Source organism: Hemicordylus capensis, chromosome 2, assembly GCF_027244095.1.
Source record: "Hemicordylus capensis ecotype Gifberg chromosome 2, rHemCap1.1.pri, whole genome shotgun sequence".
Classification (NCBI taxonomy): Eukaryota; Metazoa; Chordata; class Lepidosauria; order Squamata; family Cordylidae; genus Hemicordylus; species Hemicordylus capensis.
The window spans coordinates 386,039,379-386,057,624 of NC_069658.1; the positions used below are offsets into that span (position 1 = coordinate 386,039,379).

The following is an 18,246-nucleotide window of genomic DNA, read 5'->3' on the forward strand; positions in this document are numbered from 1 at the left end:
TGTCATCAGCATACTGATAACACCCAGCACCAAATCTCCTGATGACCTCACCCAGCGGTTTCATGTAGATGTTAATAAGCATTAGTGACAGAATGGAGTCACACTCCTTCTGTCGATTCCCTGGTAAAGGTTATCCATCACGCCGACCAAGGCTGTCTCAACTCCATAGCCCATTCTAAAGCCAGTTTGAAATGGGTCTAGATAATCAGTTTCCTCCAAAACCGCCTGGAGCTGGTTAGCCACCACCCTCTCGATTACCTTGCGCAACCAGGGGAGATTGGAGATTGGCCTATAACTATCCATCACTGGGGGATCCAGGGAAGGCTTCTTAAGAAGAGGTCTAACTATTGCCTCAAACAGGGAGGCACCCTACCCTCCCGCAGTGATGCATTTATGATATTAACTAGGCCATCTCCAACAATCGCTTCGCTAGATTGAAGCAGCCAGGTTGGGCAAAGATCCAGAGAACAAGTGGTAGGCCGTACCGCTCCAAGCAGCTTGTCCACGTCATCAGGAGTCACAGATTGAAACTGATCCAACCTAAAATTGCAAGAGGGATCGGTGGATACCTCCCTCACAGACCCTGCAGAAATAGTGGAGTCCATGTCGGCCCAAATACAGGAGATTTTATCCGCAAAGAACCCACTAAAGGCATCACAGCAGAGGATCTCCGGCAGAAGAAGCAGAAATTATACTCCTCACCACCCGGGATAACTCTGCTGTATGTGAACCCGCAGATGCAATGCGTGCCGACCAAAAACGCTTGTTTGCTGCATGCACTGCCATCACGTAAGTCTTCAAATGGGTTCTATGCTGCATCCTGTCAGATTTGAGCCGAGTTCTCCTCCACTTGCATTCCAGTCGCCTACCAAGCCACTTCATCCCCCGCAACTCCTTGGTGTACCAGGGGGCCATCTTAGAAGCAGGCCTGGAGGGACACTTTGGAGCAATAATATCTACTGCCCTGGTGAGTTCTCTATTCTAGGTTCCCACCAGGGCATTGACAGAATCACCGGCTGCACCAACATCGAAACCCTCCAAGGCCTTTTGGAAACCTACTGGGTCCAGCAGCCTTTTTGGGCGGACCATCCTAATAGGTCCATCACCCCTGCAAGGGTGGGTTGTGACCGTGATACCTAACCAGGTAGTGGTTCATCCATGACAATGGGGTAACCACCGAATCCCCCACCCACGGAACACCCCCCTGATCCAAACAGAAGACCAAATCCAGTGAGTGGCCGGCAACATGAGTTGGTTCAAACATTAATTGGGATAGGCCCATAGTTGTCATGGCTACTATGAACTCCTGAGCTGCACCAGACAAGCCAGTCCCAAAGTGGATATTGAAGTCCCCCAGCACCAAAAGCCTGGGAGACTCCAGCACCAACTCCACGACCAGCTCTGTCAGTTCAGTTAGTGAGTCAGTTGGGCAGCGGGGTGGACGGTACACCAACAGAATCCCAGTCTATCCCTAGTTCCCAGCCTCAGAAATACACACTCAGTATAAGTCAACTGTCTCACAGGGGCCCTGGGTAAGGGAGATACTATTTTTATGGACCACAGCCACTCCACCCCCGCCCACTTCCCCTAACCTGCTCCACAACAGAGTAACCTGGAGGGAGAAGCTGAGCCCACACTGGGCCACTCGCCTCCCCCAACCAGGTCTCAGTTCTACATGCCAGGTCAGCTCCCTCATCTATGATCAAATCATGGACAATTTCGATCTTATTTTGAACTGACCTGGCATTACAAAGGAGCAAGGCCAGGCTCTGTGGGTAGTTGGTGCTGCTCCCCAAGGCCTGAGAGTTGTCAGAACAGTTGGAAGTAGAAATAGTTACTAAATTACTAATTTCTCTTCCCCTGTAACGGCCAGCTGTTCTGCCAGCGCCAATCCTTCTATTCCCCACCACTACAGCAATAGCCGCCCCAAGGCTGCCAGACGCACCCCCTGCATCATCCCCCTCAGGAGAGCCCAAACACATCTCATCAACTAGGCCTGGCACAACACAGGGCAATAAAAACAGCCCTTTGACCTGAAAACCCACCCACCCACGATACAACCATCCCCCAGCCCTCAGTCCCACCCCCGAACGCACGGCCCCAAAGGCCGGCCCCCTTTGGCCCCGTCTTCAGCACTTTATGAGCCTCTAAAACTTCCCAGCAGCCCTTTCTGCCACAAAGGACTGCTGGCTGACAAAGGTGTTAAGTGTCAAGGCTTTTCTGAAGGCAGCAGGCTGGCAGGCAGCTCCTCGTCCGGGCAAGATGGAAAAAACAAAACTCCGAGGAGCCAGATGTAAAGTCCAAGCAGGGGGAGGGGAGGAGAGAGGAGGGGGGAAATGACAGTCAGACCCTCAAAGCTTCTCCTCCTCTTATATGGCACCATAAAAACAAAACAAAATACAAATGTGCATTTCTAGTTTGACACTAGAGGAGAGCAAGAGAGGGTGGAGAGAGTGTACACGGAGAGGCTGTTTGTGAGAGACAAGCAGTGATAGTTGATGAGTTGTGTCATCTCATATGCCAAGGGAGCAGATGAAAACCATCTGCTTTTTAGCAGCTCTTCTCTAATTTGCGGCGGGGGGGGGGGGGGAGTGGGGGATAACACAAGCTTGGAATGAACTGATATCTGGATTTATTGCCAGCATCTGACCCACAATGGGGACTTTTTCTTCATAAATTTATGATCTTATGTCTCATCATGTCATGACATCATCCAGCATGATGAATTTTAGACAAGATGCACTGACATCTTGTTGGGAGCCAGGAGAAGGCACCCTTGCAGCACTGGGTCAGCTCCCCCCAACCCCTTGTTTTTGAGAATCACTCGGCACATCTGCCATAGATAAGAGCCAAAGGAAGCAGCCTCCCTCCCAGGCTGTACTACATCTAAGTGAAGTTTTATGCAGCATTTGCTATTGTGTCTTCATGCTCCACCCTAAATCTGGACTTTTTCTTGCAAGGCAGCCAAACCTATTTGGGATCATAAGAATGATTTATGTTGTTTTCCTTCTGGCAGCCGAGTGTAACCCTTCTGAGACTGGGAGGGAATCTGAAACACCACATTTCCATCACATACTAAAGAACTTGGAATCAGAAGGGCAATGGCTGAAACATTTGACACATTCCCTAGTTAGGATAAAGTGTAGGCCAAGCTGGGACACATGAAGGTCCCAGAGGCTAGCAAACAGATGAGCAGCTCTGAGGTGGCCAAGGAAAGTTTTCTGTCGTTTGTCTGAGCCTTAAAATGAGATGTCAAGTAAATACAAAGAAAATTTATGGAACAATGAATGATGAAGAATTTGAAATGTGCAACATATGACAAATGCCTGACAGAAACTGTGGGCCAGTCTATTTACTTACCATATAAACACGCCGCCACTTGAAGCCCTGTCTCTATCACTGCTGTATTCCATAGTGCCAGTAAAAACATCCTACTTCCTTATTCTATGGAACATCTCCATCCCAGCATCTCACACTTTGGGAGGACTTGAAGCAGCTACTGTGGAGAGGCTCTCATGACAAAGTAGTAGGATATCTTCATAGTACTACACTGGCCTGGTTCATACAGACATTCAAATCTAGGTTTAATGTGGGTTGCCAGTATTAGTGTGATTGTGTGAACCCACACCAAGGTGGGAATCTCAGATTCATCTTGAGCCATAAACCACCTTGGCATGGGTCCACACAATCATATTAATGTCTTCTTTAAATATATCAGAAACAGGATACTTGCCAGGGAAGCGGTTGGTCTATTAGATGATGAGGGAGTGTAAGAGATTATTAAGGAGGATATGGAGATACCAGAGAAGCGAAATGAGTTCTTTGCATCTGTCTTCACAGTAGGCACGGTGGCCACTTTTTTCCTGGCAGCCATTTAAAAAAAAATGGCCATAGGGAAAAAATGGCTGCCACGCATGTGCAAATGGTCCCTGAGAGGCCCTAGGCCAGGCTTCCCCAAACTGCGGCCCTCCAGATGTTGCTGAACTACAACTCCCAGCATCCCTAGACACAATTTTATGTGGCTGGAAGTTGTAGTTCAGCAACATCTGGAGGGCCGCAGTTTGGGGAAGCCTGCCCTAGGCCATGCCAGGCCTCACAGAGGCCATTTAAGCATGTGCTGTGGCCTCTAAAATGGCCACCGTGCCAGTATACGGAGTTCATAAAGGATTATTACAATGGGCCACGGTGGCGATTTAAGAGGCTAGTGGGGGGAGGGGGAACCTTTGCCCACACACACACACACACACACACACAGACACACGGCCTTTAGGAAGCTCCCCGAAGGGGCAACAGGTAAATAATTTTTTTCTTTTAAAAAAACTTTTAAATCCGTGAAGCCCCACCAGACCAGACTGAACTGGGGGGAGGGTTCGAGGGGTGCCGGATCGAACGGGCCCAGTCAGATTTGGGTGCCGTTCGCACCCGAACCGAACTGGGCCAGCCAGTTCCGTGCACACCCCTACTACAACACCTGAGAATTTTTAGTTTAGAAAAAAGACAACTGAGGGGAGACATGATAGAAGTCTATAAAATCATGCATGGTATGGAGAAAGTTGATATATAGAGAAAAAATTCCCTCTCTCATAACACTAGAACCAAGGGTCATCCCATGAAACTGATTGCCAAGAAATTTAGGACGGACAAAAGGAAGCACTTTTGTGACAGCCACCAGCCTGGATGGTTTTAAAAAGAGTTTAGATACATTCATAGAGGACAAGTCTATCAGTGGCCACTGCTTCAGTGGCTATAGGCCACCTTCAGCCTAAGAGGCAAGATGCCTCTAAATACCAAATACTCCTGCTGTTGCAGGGGAGCAACAGCAGGAGAGAGGTCATGCCCTCAGCTCTTGCCTATGAACTTCCCAGAAGCATCTGGTAAGCCACTGTGTGAAACAGGATGCTGGAATAGATGGGGCTTGGGCCTGACCCAGCAGGCCCAAGGCCTTATGAAGCCACATTAAACCTAGATTTGAACGACTGTTTGAACCAGGCCACTATGTTTCAGGCAAATGTTCTTGTGCAATAAGTGTAATGCATTAGTTTTCAAACTGTTAATCAGAAAATTACCCTTATAGATCTTCCCCTGAAATGTGCAGTAGCAGAGGAGAACTCGATGTGTTCTCAAACATACTTATATCACAAGGCTGCAACTATACCAAGCAGGCTTGGCTAACACCACATCATGGGTTTCATATGTCAGCTCGCAGCAGGGCTGTGCCACTGAGGGGGCCCCCACCACTCCCCTCCTGTCCTTCCTCTGAGGGGCCCACCACCACTCCCCTCCTGCCCTTCCTCTCACTTGCCCTCACCACTGCCACCTGCCAACCCTGTTGCTTGCTAACCAGCTGGTGCAATGGCAGGGGGCTGAATGGCCTCTCGTCAACAAGAGAGGGAAAAGGCCATTCAGCCTCATCACTGCATGAGCTAGCTGGGAAATAGTGGGTGCATATGCACCCTGATGCTGACCACATAGCATGTTGGCATCACGTCAGCCAGGAATTGAAACTGGAACCTTCTGAATACAAAGTATGTGCTCAACCACGGAGCCATGGCCCCCTCCTAAATATGGAAAGTTCCCTCAAGTTGAGAGGTTTTCAATCCACTCATGTACCATGTAGTTCAAACTTGATATATTAGAAGGTTGGGTTACATGATCAGTTATTAAGAGGACCACTTCTCTTATTTAATTCATTACTAACCCCATTTTCAGTTCAGATAATTTTAAGGTGGCTTATTTATTTTGCAGATATGTGATGCATGCTACCCACATCTGAACTGCATATGGATGGAAATGTCTTGCAAGAATGGGCATTACATTTTCCTGACAATATGAAGGATTCAAAACTCCATAAGGAGCTCATTTGAGCTCTCAGGTCTAAGAGGAAGCGAAATGTACAAAATTCATCTGCACAAGACTTTTTATGGATCATTGTTATGTCTCACCAAAGACAGAGGTCAGTGTGGTGTACATAGTGTTATTGCATTTTATTCTCACAACCGTCTATGAGGTAGGGAAGATATGAGGGACTCTGACTCAGCCCTGGAATAAATAGGCCTCATTCTAACTAATGTGGTAAACCTGTCACTGGCCAGCTGAGACTGTAAGTGGGGATTCACATGACTGAGTGGTCCTCGATACAAAAAAATAAATAATTCCTCCACATAGAAAACTAGCTAGTCTTCTCCCTGACATGCTAGTTTTTGATGTGCAAGGGATATGTTTTTTAAAGAAGAGTGTTGAATTATGTGAGCTCCAAATTACAGGCTGAAAGCATACTTCAGCCTTAACACAGGCTTACCATCTCTGTGAGATTTGGTCAGGGACTTGCTCAAGGCCAGCCAGTGGGCTTCATAGAGAGGCAGGCTTATCAATCAAGGTTTTTTAAGCCCAAGTCAAAGACTCTACCCACTGCTACAGTGGTATTAGATGGAAAATATAAGAAAATACCTTATACAGCTCAGTTATGCCCTTGTGGTATCGGAGCAATTGAAATAAATCCACATGTTTTACTTTATTGTTTGTTTTATAAGGGTATTTGCAATAGTTTTATTTCTCCACTTTCAGTAAATTATCCCGGCCATACTGATATGTTTTATCTTCAGCATTTGTTGTCTGATTGCAATTATTCAGTTTCCTTAAAAGTGGCTAAGTTTTGTTTTGTAGCCTGTAAAATTTGTAAAGAGTTGCTTGCTTGATGTAATTTCCTCCCACCGCCACCACCTTCTCCCACTTCGTTATATATGATTATTGTATGGTGATTATTTAGTTGGTCGATGACCATAATGAAAGAATCTGAAAATCTGATCGACCCACTTTACCACATGGCTCCACATTTTCTCAAAAAGAGATTAATTTCCAGCCATATCATTCTAAGATTGCTTCTTTTTAAAATCTTTGTAAATCTTTCCAAGGTGGAACTTGTTGCGTTGAGATATGCTCACTATCATATTATAAGAAGCACATGTGGAATTAGGTAAATCAACTAAGGGAATGCCAAAACAAAAATGAATTTTCAATTACGAACTCTTTAAGGAAATACCATTTCCATGTGAGTAGTCTGGGGAAAAAGAGAAGTGACTATAAAATATTTCCTGGACTGGACAAGTATCCTGGCATTGAAATCCACAAAGAGGAGATTGCATGTACGTCTATCTTATATATTATTATATTTTTATTTATTACATTTCTAGACTGCCCCATCCAAAGGCTCTGGGTGGTGTACAACAAATTTTAAAAAGTGTAAAAACAAACACCATTTTAAAACACATTGCTTAAAACAATGTAAAAATTTTAGAACAATTCAGAGCCATTTAAAACCAATTAAAATACTTGAAAACAATTTTAAAACCTTGGAAGGCCAGAGCAAAGTAGTAAGTTTTTAGGGCTCTTTTAAAAGCCAACAATGAGACTAAATTACGGATATCTGCTGGGAGTGCATTCCATAGGCCAGGAGCAGCTATAGAGAAGGCGTGGCTGCAAGTCACCACTAGACATACCGGTGGTAACTGGAGACGGACCTCCTCAGATTACCTCAACATGTGATGGGGATCATACAGAAGAAGGCACTCTAATGTAGCCTAGACCCAAGCCATTCAGGGCTTTAAAGGTAATAACCAGCACTTTGTATTTTTCCCAGAAACATATCCTAACCCCTGCTAACTTGGCAAAGAGGCACCTTTTAATGTGGAGATTTTCTTTATTTAGCTGGGGGAGAGTAACTGGCCCTTTCTACCCCCAGCACAGTACCTCCAGTGACTGTTGCTGGTGTCTATCTTATGTTTCTTTTAGATTGTGAGCCCTTTGGGGACAGGGAGCCATCTTATTTATTTATTATTTCTCTGTGTAAACCGCCCTGAGCCATATTTGGAAGGGCGGTATAGAAATAGAATAAATAATTAATATCTGCAGCCAGTGCAACTGTTTTAAACGGGCATAACATGGTCTCTCCGGGTTACCCCAGAGACCAATCTGGCTGCCGCATTTTGAACTAACTGAAGTTTGCAAACTATGTACAAAGACAGCCCCATGTAGAATGCATGGCAATAGTCAAGCCTAGAGGTTACCAGCTGCTGCACCACTGTTTTGAGGTCCTCCTCTTCAAGGAATGGATGCAGCTGTTGAATCAGCCGAAGCCGACAGTAAGCACTCCTGGCCATGGCCTCCACCTGAGAAACCAGGGTGAGGCCTGGGTCCAGTAGTACTCCCAAGCTGCGCACCTGCTCCTTCTGGGGGAGTGTAACCCCATCCAGCACAGAGAGATCTAACTCATCCCTCAGATTCTGAGCCCCTACAATGAGCACCTCCGTCTTGCTTGGATTCAGTTTCAATTTGTTATCCCTCATCTAGCCCATTACTGCCCATAGGCAGGCATTTAGGGAGTGAATCAGTGTTCCCTGTAAGAGGGATTCCCAGATGTTTTTGACTACAACTCCCAGCATCCCCAGCTGCAATGGTCTTTGGCTGGGGATTGTGGGAGTTGTAGTCAACAACATCTAGGAATCCCTCTTACAGGGAACACTGGAGTGAATGCTATTTCGTGATGATTATGATTTGGAGAAATAGATTTGGGTGTCATCAGCATACTGATAACACCCTACACCAAATCTCCTGATGACCTCACCCAGCAGTTTCATGTAGATGTTAAAAAGCATTGGTGGCAGAATGGAGCCCTGAGGGACTCCATATAATAGCTTCCATTTCAAAGAGCAACCATCACCAAGCTCCACCATCTGGAATCTGCCTGAGAGATAGGAGCGGAACCACTGCAAAGCAGTGCCTCCTATCCCCAACTCCCCCAGGCGATTCAGAAGGATACCATGGTTGATGGTATCAAACGCCACTGAGAGATCCAAAAGAACCAATAGAGTCACACACACCCTGCCAATTCCTTGGTAAAGGTCATCCATCAGGCCGACCAAGGCCGTCTCAATCCCACAGCCTGCTCTAAAACCAGTCTGAAATGGATCTAAATATTCGGTTTCCTCCAAAACTGCCTGGAGCTGGCTAGCCAGCACTCTCTCAGTCACCTTGCCCAACCAAGGGAGACTGGAGACCAGCCTATAACTATCCATCACTGAGGGATCTAGGGCAGGCTTCTAAAGAAGTGGTCTAATCATTGCCTCCTTCAACTCTGATGAACATGAACCTGCAGAAGCAATGCGTGCAGACCAGAATGGGGTTTTCCCCACATGCAACACTGCTGCATGAATCTTCAAATGGGCTCTATGTTGTGTCCTATCAATTTTGAGATGGGTTCTCCTCCACTTGGCTCCAGTCGCCTCCCTTGCTGCTTCAGACGCCGCAACTTCCCTTTATACCAAGGGGCTACATTTAAAGCAGGTCATAAGGGGTGATCATGTCTACTGCCCTGGTGAGCTCCCTGTTCCAGGTTCCAACTAGGGCATCAATAGAATCACTGGCAGGACCAACATTACAACCCTCCAAGGCTTTTTGGAATCCTACTGGGTCCAGCAGCCGTCTCGGGTGAACCATCTTAATAGGTCCTATACCCCTGAACGGCTGGGTTGTCGCTGTGAAACCAACCTTAACCAGGTAGTGGTCTGCCCATGACAATCGGGAAACCACAGGATCGAAACCACAGGATCCCACACCCATGGAACACCCCCCCCCCTGCCAATCCAAACAAAAGACCAAATAAAATGCGTGGCCGGCAACATGAGTTGGTCCTGAAACTAGTTGGGATAGGCCCATAGTTGTACTATGGGGTAGATGGTATAGGCCATAGTTGTACAAAGTTGTACTATGGTACTATTGTCTGGTACTATGAGCCATACCAGACAAGTCAGCCTCACAATGGATATTGAAGTCCCTCAGCACTAAAAGTCTGGGTGATTCCAACACCAGCTCCAGACAGTACACCAACAGAATTCCCAATCTATCCCTAGTTCCCAGCCTCAGAAATATACACTCAATATAAGTCCATTGTCTCACAGGGGCCCTTGCAAAGGGGATGGTATTCCTATGGACCACAGCCACTCCACACACACACACGCCCACTTCCACTAGCCTGCTCCACAACACTGTAGCCTGGTGGGAGAAGCTGGGCCCAAATGGGGCCACTAGCCTCCCCCATCCAGGTCTCAGTTAGACAAGCCTCATCCATGATCCCTCATCCATGATGCTCCCTCATCCATGATCAAGTAATGGATAATTTCGGTCTTATTCTGAATTGACCTGGCATTGCAGAGGAGCAAAGCTAGGTTCTGTGGGTAGCTGGAACTGCTCCCCGAAACCATAGAGCTACCAGGGCAGCTGGAAGTGGAAACAGTAACTAAATCAGTGTTTCTCAACCTTTTTGGAGTCAAGGACTGCAAAATTCTTCGTGCGGAGTTTCAAGGACCGCTACATTCTTTGTGCGCAGTTTCCCGGATGACCTGTTAGTAAAGGGGTTTCAAGTTTATCTATTAGTACTATACTACAGGCGTGCACAACTCAAATGACCTGGTGGGCCAAAACTGACCGTGACTTGGCTCCTGGGGGCCGAGGTCAATTTTTAGGGTGCTGATTATTAAAGGAACACTTAATATCAATCAATTAATTAAATCAAATTAAAGTGAAATTAATTAAAATGAATTTAATCAAAATTTAACTTTTGAAGTTCTAGAAGGCCAAGATTAATTTGAATTAAAATAAAATAAATTGAATTAATTAAAATTTCTAATAAAATAAATACAATAAAATCTGTACAAAATCCCTGCCCTTTGCCATAAGCCCCCCCCCCCCTTTATGCATAGTCAAATCAGCTTTCCTTTGACTGGCTGGAACGCAATAGTCATCTTGAAAAACTGCCCCTCTCATTGGATGGCTCCTAAAGCGCATGCAAATGAAGAGCCTCCCCTCTTCTCTCCCCCATGTGTATTACTGTGATGAGAATTTTCAGACATTAACTTTACATGTCTCTGACTATAAGCAAATAGTTCCAAGCCCCCACCCCTTTGTATTTATCATGGGGCAAGATTCTGCAGTTCCAGCTTTGAGCTAAAGAGAGTGCTGAGTCTTCTTGGATCTGTTCTGGGCAGAGGAAGGGAGGAGGGAGGGAAAGGAAGCAAGAAAGGCTTTGGAGGCACGGACCGGCACTCAACTCTTTGCGGACCGGCACCGGTCCCCGGACCGGCTGTTGAGAAACAGTGAACTAAATTACTGGTTTCCCTTCCCCTGCAACGGCCAGCTGCTCTGCCAACACCAATTCTTCTATTCTCCACCACAACAGTAATAGCTGCCCCAGAGCTCCCAGACACACACTCCACATCACCCTGCCTAACTAAGAGAACCCAAACACATGACAGCAAAAGGCCTGGCACAACCCAATAAAAGGAGGACGAACAAACATTAACTGAAACCCCCAATCCCACTTTGATATAACCTTCCCCCAAACCCCAGTCCACACCAAAGGCACAGCATCAAAGGCCAGCCACCTGCAGACAGTTGATCAGCCGGTGTGCCTTTTTCCTATTTATGCTCCCAAGGGCTGCAGAAATCTTCCTTCTCATGAGAGACCTCTTGTTCTCAGGGACAGGTGAAACAAGGCAAGCCCTCAGGTAGAAGGCACAGGTGGAATAGGAAAGCAATCTGGCTGCAAACAAGTTGATTCTTCGGAAGGTCTGGGGCTGCAAAAACAAACCTCCTTGGCTGCGTCAGGAATGTGCAGGGATATCTTGGTATCTCGTTGGCTCAACATTCAATATTGCGGGTTGGGATTCACAAAGGAGTTGTGTGCAGCAGCACTGGGGACTATTTCCATGCAGTATGCAACTAGCAAAGCCAGGGAAGACAACTGCCTGAGACTTCAGATAGCCACAACCAGTCAAAGTAGACAGTTCCGGGTTAGACTGGGCAATGGTCTGAGGCAATAGTATAAGGCAGTTTTATGCATCCATATGCAAAGGTATTTCTGCACTATTATATCTAATAGAGACAGGGGTGTACCAAGGTTAGAGTGGGCCCGGAGATGAGATTTTAAAATGGGCCCTTCACTGCCTTCCTCTCCTTCTCCTGGCCCTGTGTCTCTGCTGGGTGCTTTCCAGTTAGCTACTCAACAGCAGCAAAATGCTTCCGTTCAGGCAAATCGCATTCAAAACATAAATAGCAAAGCATCCAGAAGGGGGAGCAGTCTCATGAAAACTAACAACCTGGGGGGAAATCAAATTTTATATGCCAGATATACGATGTTATAGCACTACATTGCAGCGATGAAATTTGAAACAAGGCGCTGGAAATATGAACAGCACCCTGCTGTCAATGTAGAGGCTGCGGTGTGGTAGCACACTTCAGAGATTCGTCATGACCCCATTGCAGGGTCTAATCTGGAAAGTGCCCTGCAGAAGAACATTAAGGACATGTGTAATATAATGTAGCAGATTAGAGGGCAATGCATGCTTGCTACCAAAGGACCAGCTCTGTTCCCCTTCTGTGGGTTCCGAAGGCAGTTTCTGTTCCAAGCTTAACCATTTTTGTCAGGGCTGTAGCATGATGGGATTTAAAAAAAAAAAAAACACCTATATTTTTCATTTGGAAAAGGCAGGTGAAGGGATATCCAGGCAGACCAGTTTGAAATTAGCAAAGAATCAGGAAGGATGCTAGGCTAGCTCTTCCACTCTTCCCCAACCCTCAAGTATTGTCAGCCATTCTGGGAGCAAGGAACATTTTTTTGAAAACTTCTTTGGTTGAAAAACAATTGAATATATTTTCAACAAACACGGCACCATCAAAGAACCAATCAATAAACGCCCAGCCAGCACCCGCTCTTTCCTTTCCACAGAGAGGAGAACGACTCATTGCAAGTTGGAAGAAGATCACTTCACATGGGTCATCAGGACTTAGAGGGAAGAACCCAATCATTTAAAATCTCTTTTTTAAAGTTATAAATAGCTCAGGCATAAACAATCTCTCTCATTCTCTCTCTCTCTCTCTCTCTCTCCCCATAAATGTGGGAAGCGGGGGCGGAGGGATCACAAAGCCTTTCTGCTGCTGCTACAGCCGCTCTCCTCCGCTCAGAATGGCAAAAGGGAAATTGGGCGTCACAGAGAACCTGCTTGGAGGGACAACTGCAGCTCACACTCCTGGCTACAGGACTGGAGAAAGGGCAAGGACTGGCCTTGGGGGGCCCTCAGAGGGCCCCTCAGAGGCTGTGGGCCAGGAGACATTCATCTCCTGAGTCCCTTTGCCTCATTTTGTCTCATTAACTTTGTCTCTAGCCCATGGATAGAGATATTTTGTAAACGTAAGAAATCTCAGTGCATATGTTGCTTTGTAGGGAACCTGATTTGTTTCGGGGGGGGGGGGATCCCTTTTAGCTTATGCCTCAGTTTGTGACCCCAGGATTTACAAGATATTATTCAGTTTTAGCAGATAATTGCATCTGTGACAGGGAACTTCTGGCTAAGCATCTGACCCAAATATAGCTTCCTAATCAAAGACACAAAGGCTTCTTTTACCCTTAAGGTCTGGCTTATTTCCATCTCCCTCCCAGGTCAATAAACATGGTGAATATAAACACTGAGTTTCTTCCAAAAAAGAAAAAAGGGGAAATAGCATTGCAGTGACTGCAAAAAGGTCTATTTCTACTCATGCATCTTTTACGGCTGCATAGAAAACAAATGTATGTAGCCTCCCATCAGCATTGTTGTTGTTTCCTTAGAAATTAGCTTTGCATTATAAATTAGCTGCACCACAGACAAATAATATGACTTCGATTACATTACATGGGCTGCTAAAGCAGCAGGGGCGGTATAATAAATCCTGTGTCAAGTCATCGAATTCCCTGCATTCTTTGACTTCCCAGTCTGTGTCAAATGTCAGATTTCTTGCTGCAGTGACACAAGTAAGATCTGAACCCACTGAGTTACGTGGGCTTTAACTGTTAAGGCGACATTCTTACCTCTGAACAACAAGGCTGATAATCCATGACTGATTTTGTCTGACATAAATCTGACTTGCTCCACGGTATCTCATTTGAATCTGTATTGGAGTCTTTGTGCCATACATGTGACTGGAATCAAACACTTGCTTTTCTTAGGAACTGTGATCAATATTTATACGATATTAATATTTATGTGCACAATATTGCATTTGCAGTGTTTTTGCAACCTCTCTCTTGCTTATCCTCACAACAACCCACTGAAGTATATTATTAGCAGACAGAGTGGTGGCTAAGCACACGAGCTATGCGCCCAGGATTCCCAAGCTCTCAGCTCAGCCATGAACATAGTCGCCTGATGCTGCAATCCTACACACACTTCCTTGGGAGCAAGTCCCACTGAAAAAAGGGTTGCACTGTTAAGACAGGATCCTACCCTTCCTCACATCTGTAGCAATACTGTCTCCCCTTACATCAGGGTTTCTCAATGTGTGGGTCCCCAGATGTTATTGGACTTCAACTCCCATAATCCTCAGCCCCAGGGGCCTTTGGTTGGGAATTATGGGAGCTGAAGTCCAATTACATCTGGGGACCCACACGTTGAGAAACCCTGCCTTACATGGTTGTTTTATGAATTACAAAGATAACGTATGTGAAAGTGGTTTGAACCCTTCAGGAAAGTGCTATATAGATAGTAATTTTACAGGTGCAGAAAGGGGAGGATGAAACTCAAGTGTTCTGCCTGAGGTCACATAGGAGGCAATCAATGAGCTGAGATCTCCAGAGTCCAAGTGCACATACTCAAGATCAATTAGCATAGATTACCCCTTCATGCCCTTTAGTTTAGCCCTCCTGGTCAAACTGCTGCCCAGACCCACAACCCTCTCACAGGGGACTGTTGAAGTAACCAGAGAAGGACATGTCTGCAGCAAATTGCTGCACTGAGGAAAGACTGGCAGAAGAATAGGTGTTTTCCACCAATTAACCTGAAGCTAATAGATGAGTGTATATGCAGAAGTACAGAATCAACACGCAGAGCATTGTGGGATACATGGAGGCTGGGACACGTTGTCCTGGCCTCTGGAGTGCCGCGCTGCCTGACATAGGACTGCTCATCTGGGAGCATGGTCCACGCTCCCAGTAACGTTCAAGGGATCATCTGGGGGGAAGATAAGGTTGTTTTGCAGCCTTCCCCACCCACCCCCCATCTGCCTGCCCTCCTGGACAGTTGTATGAACACCCTCACCGAATAGTCCACTGAATAATGACATCTTATTCCTTGTATGACTGATGTGAGCTGACCCTGCGATTTCAACTCTCCAAGAATCCAGCCACTCTAGGAAAGTGCCCAGGGGGGTGAGAGTTGGGGCTGAAATAAAATAGGAATGCTGATGCAGTTTCTTCAGATCCTTCTCTTGCATTCTCCTTGCAGAAAAAGAATAGTTGGCAGTCTTATACCAGGTAACCTTACCTGAAATTGTGGTCAGGAAGGCCATATTCCTCTTCTCCTCCTGTGTTCATTTGCTCATTCAGGAAAAGCAATCAAGAAGGACTTAATTTACTATGTCACCTTCATTTCAGGAGGCTTAAGAAGCAACAAATAAGGCCTGTGGATTTAGTCCAAGGATTTTGTCCAGCTGTGACCAAGAGAACACATCTGCAGGGGAACGAACTGCCCATTTGCTTTCTGAAATGTCAAGGAAATCCAAGAAGAGTACAGAAGTTTTGTAAACCCGCTGCTAGAGTTGATTAACGTAATTGACTGACATTGCTTCAGTACTGTACCACATTTTAAAACACACTTCACTCAAAGGAAATGAACACATAAACGGGGCCAACTACACTTCACGAAGTTTAGCCCTGCATTTTTTAAAGTTAAATAGCATCTATGAGGTGGGAGTGGGGGAATCAAGACTGGGACCACAGTACATGGGGAAAGGGTATTTAACCCTTTCCCCATGAGCCATGGTCTGGACAAAGGTTGTGCCCCCCAAGCTATTATTATACCCAACTTCCAATTTAATAACAGCAAGAGGATGAATCAGATTGGGATTAGAGCACTAGGGAAGTGAGGGATTAACCATTTCCCCCTTGCCACTAAAAGGTCTCCCCAGAAGCCACTATTTGAAACTGGTAGTAGTTGTAGTAGTTTTTCTAACAGGATAAATAGCAGTTTCCAGGGATCATTTCAAATTGGGAAAACAACACAACATAAATGGTTAAACCCCTGCTCCCTGTGCTCTAGACTCAATCCAATTCCTCACTGTACAGCCACCTTTATCTTTTGTTTTTTAAAGTGAGAGCTCCATTAACTGATCTTCTACTATGTTGTCTAATTATACCCTAACACTGACATCTTGACTAGTTTCTCTGCCACATAACCTCCCCCCCCCCCCGAAAGCAACCTATTTCATAGATTATGGACAATTATAAATGTTGATATATTTAAATGAACCAACCTGTAGAAATAAGTCAAAGATGAGGTATCTGCTAAAAATGTATTATCTTTTTGTTATAGACTTTGACTTCCAAAATCTCACAAGGCTAAACTCCCACTGTAGTTTATGACACAAACAACACTATGGGAAGAGTAAGCCCAAAATAAACCCAAACAAGTCACTAAGGCCATTCTTACCACCAACCCTACCTGGGCTAACACTGCCCAACCTGGGTAGGGCTAGTTGTGAGAACCACTGGGATCCCGCTCCTGATCCCAGTGCTCCTCCACCACGTAGTCTGAGTTTTGTACCCAGGCTAAAAGTGAGGTAGGACAGTGTAGGTGCACCCTCCTTCCTCACCACCCAGTTGTATGAAAACTCAGGCTGCTGGAAGCCAATAGAGCCATGGGGAAGGAGTAGCCAGGCAGCACAGTGCTCCCCCAATGCACCACACTCCTCATGTGGTGCATTGTGGGATCCTGGAGGATGCAGCCTCCTTCCTCCCCACACCCCCACGCTGCATCGGGTTAGGGTTAGGGTTTGGACACACTGCACGGTGGAGCCCGGAAGTGGCAAGGATTGCATGAGGAAAGACAGGTAAGCTCCTGCCAACCCCCAGCTCTCCCCAGCCTCAGCAGTTGTGGTTGTGATAATCTGATCTCTAATTGGTGGCTGGTCACAAGGGACACATTCCCAATGAGAATGTGCTTCCTTTCAGAAGTGAAGTATTCTACAGGATGGCTAGCCATCTAATATGTTAATTAGATAGCAATGGGGTATCAGATAATCGGGTTGGCACTGTAGTCTTACAGCCAAGGCTTCCAAAGTGATTTGTTGGCCAGTCTGCAAATAAAATATTAGGATAGTTCTGGTTACTGCATTTTGGAAAATGACTTAGCGGAAAGAAAGAGAGAACGGCAATTGCAACAGGGAAGGTGACTCTATCTATGAAGTGGGGCTAAAAAGGAGGACATCTCCACTTAGACAAAAGGCCCACTGCATTCCAAGGTCCCAGTCAATATGGCCTGGCCACTCAATATCAGGAGCGGAGGGCAAATTTTGTCCAAATTTTAAGAGTGCCCCCATTTATTTTTCCGCACGGATGGCAACCATTCACTTATATAGAAGAAAGTAATAGGGTGCACTGGGAGACACCACAGATGGAGGCTAAACATGGCCCTGGTGACCTTCGTAACAGAGAATCAAACTGCTCATATTTGCATAAGTGCAACTAGACTTCACTTCATGTTCATCCTAGAGTGTGACTTAGTGTTGGAAATTTGCTCAGAGAGAGAGAGAGAGTGAGTGAGTGAGAGAGAGAGAGAGAGCGCAAGCATATACTATGTATAACAGGCTACATTTGAGGGCTTAAGTTGCTTTGTAGAGCTGGGGAGACATGATTCACACCAAAGACAGATCGCCCTGTGTATGTTCTAGGGTATCTAATATCTCGTGCTCAGCCAACCCTAGACTGTGTACATGTAGTCTCTCTTGAGCAATTTGTGAACCTTGTATGAACAAGTCTTGAGAGCTATAATCTGAAATATCAAAGGTGAGAAGACATAAAGATGGCCCATTATCTGCCCCTGCAAGATATTAATGCAGCACCACCACCCTATTAAGACGCCAAGCAATTCCAGTTCCAATTAGGCACAAAGCACAACTATGGCATGATTAATAGTTGGACCAGCCAGCCAAAAGAGGGGGTGGATTAGCCATCACTTTGCAACCTTCCTATCAAGACTGGGTACTATTAGAAAAGGTGACGTACTCTTACTTCAGATATGCTTCCTGGTACTACCCTTCATCTTACTCAGTGAAAGAACAGTAAAGTTAAGCAACACATTAAGGACTATTCTCACGAGCAGTCTAACCCAGGCTAGTGCAGCCTAGCCTGGATTAAGCTACTCGTGTGGAGTGCTGGGTTCAAAG

The 18,246-nt window shown here is 45.9% G+C and overlaps 1 long non-coding RNA gene across 1 annotated transcript; it reads left to right on the plus strand.

The window, feature by feature from the left end:
* The first annotated feature begins 834 nt into the window (after positions 1-834).
* Positions 835-17,189, plus strand: LOC128347012 (uncharacterized). The gene is made up of 3 exons (XR_008317339.1): positions 835-967; positions 5,746-5,953; positions 15,458-17,189. It is a non-coding gene; the product is annotated as an uncharacterized LOC128347012 (long non-coding RNA).
* The last annotated feature ends 1,057 nt before the right edge of the window (positions 17,190-18,246 follow it).